The sequence below is a fragment of the Centruroides vittatus genome, unplaced genomic scaffold (genome assembly GCF_030686945.1).
Source record: "Centruroides vittatus isolate TY-2023 unplaced genomic scaffold, ASM3068694v2 contig_766, whole genome shotgun sequence".
Lineage (NCBI taxonomy): Eukaryota > Metazoa > Arthropoda > Arachnida > Scorpiones > Buthidae > Centruroides > Centruroides vittatus.
The window spans coordinates 987,669-989,717 of NW_027122495.1; the positions used below are offsets into that span (position 1 = coordinate 987,669).

Below are 2,049 nucleotides of genomic sequence, written 5' to 3' on the forward strand. Positions count from 1 at the left end.
GGTAATAATGCAATTTGTATAGGATGGTATGATTTAATTAAAGATAAAAGTAGAGTAGCAAAAATTTCTTTTCCGATTATCTTCGGTTTACACGCTTCTTTATTCAGTTTTTGAAATGCGAAAAGATAGGTTTACTAAAACGTTTAAAAAATAAAATTTTTCTTCGGATGATTGATGGTAGAGAAAATATTTTAATGCACAATATCTGCAACTATGTTTCTTTGCTTAGTGTAATCGCTTTGATTTGGTTTTCAAATTTTGAATGGGTTCTTGTATTAATCCATCTTTACAAAGATCACAAAAATATGAAGGAGAAGCTCTTTTCTGTAGCATCCAAATCGGATTAGCTGTTGACTTTCTCATCGGAGGAATGCTCTATGAATTGCTGATAGTAATAATTTTATTATTTATCGCTGAAACAGAGTTTGAAAATCTCGTTCAAGAACTTTCTTTAATTAAGAAAAATTACTTGGACATAAAACTGAAATTAGCTCAATTCATGAAGAATCACGAAAAACTGTGGACTTTCGTCGAACAATTTAACGGAAAGTTCAATATCATATTTTGGAGCGATATACACAACTTCTTTCTTTTATTACGTATTTCTGTTTGTAGAAACCAACAATATGCTTACATATGCAACATTGACTGTAATAGTTATTTGTACATTTGGTTGCATCATTTTAGGCTGTTTCTTGTGCTGCTTTGCATTTACAGTAAAATCAAATTACATAGAATATTTCTGTTATTGCTTTCTTATTGTGTCAAGCATAATTTTTGTTTTTATTTCTAGATGCAAAATGCCTTTCAAGATATTCGTGTCTTTGCTCAGAGTGATGTAGAATTGCAGAGTAAATTAAAAGTAAGTGTTATATTTTAAAATATTATTTGTAATGTTAATAGAAGGACAGTAATATTTGTTTTTCTGTTAGATTCTCGATTTTATGAAAAGGTTTGGTAAGATTCCAATGAGATTGTCGCTGTGTGATGTGTATCCAGTCGACAGAAAAATTCCTTTAAAGGTAATTTTTTGCACTGCTAAAATTACCTGATAGAAAATGATTAGTATTATTAATTATAAAACACCTCGATAGATAAGAGAAAAATATGAAAAAATCGACAAAAATGATTATATATAAGTTATATTATGACAAATTGTAATTTACAGACTGACATTTTTATTCATAACGCTATTTCTGCATATTTCAGATGGCCAGTACCTTGTATTCTGTTTTTTCCTGCTTGTTGAAAATAAAGCAAATTTCGGAAGGTAAAAAGAGATGCCATTGAAATAACAGCGTTTAATTCGCTTTATAATATGGTAAATTTCAATGTTAACAGTTTGTGAATACTCCTATTTTATCATTGTTTTATATTAAATTTCTTATTATTATTACTGGTTAGTTATTTTCTCACATTACTCAGCCGCTGTTCAGTGTCACATTTCTCTGGTGGAAAATTTTGTTTTTATGTATGAATCTTAGTGCTATGTTCCATAAAATTCTTACCCTAAATGCGTTGAATTTCGTCGAATGAATGTTTCGCTACAGATCCCTGTACTTTTTTCTGTTTTGGTGCTATTCTATTTTAATTACATTTTCCATGTTTTCTTTGTCGTAATCACTAAAAGGGCAGTTTTATTTTTATTACAACCCACAATTGAAAAGAAAGATGGTGAGGCATTTGACTCCAAGTATTTGAATCTGAGCCATAGAAAATTTTGTGTTGGCTCATTGGCTTGTCTAAATTCCAGTTGTTATTTCTAGAGTGTCTTGACATTCTTACTCGGGCATTTGTACAAACGCCTTTTATTACATCCGTCGTAAATTCGGCTTCGTGCAAAAATTTAATGAACAACGTGGCGCGAAATATCTCGTACAATATTCATCTGCAAAAATTTCTCGTGGTTCTACTTGTTGTTAATTCCAAACCTTCAATGTAACAGGTTGGCGAATTATATTTTTAATCTGTATAAATACACTTTTACCATGTCGTAAGCAGGCATACTGTGTAGTTTACACCATCGGAATAGCTACAACATCTCAATAT

At 30.4% G+C, this 2,049-nt stretch overlaps 1 long non-coding RNA gene across 1 annotated transcript; it reads left to right on the forward strand.

Moving 5' to 3' along the window:
• Window positions 1–791: 791 nt before the first annotated feature.
• LOC136981488 (uncharacterized) lies at window positions 792–1,300 on the forward strand. Its single transcript, XR_010881721.1, has 3 exons — window positions 792–862; window positions 933–1,022; window positions 1,210–1,300. It is a non-coding gene; the product is annotated as an uncharacterized lncRNA (long non-coding RNA).
• Window positions 1,301–2,049: the final 749 nt, after the last annotated feature.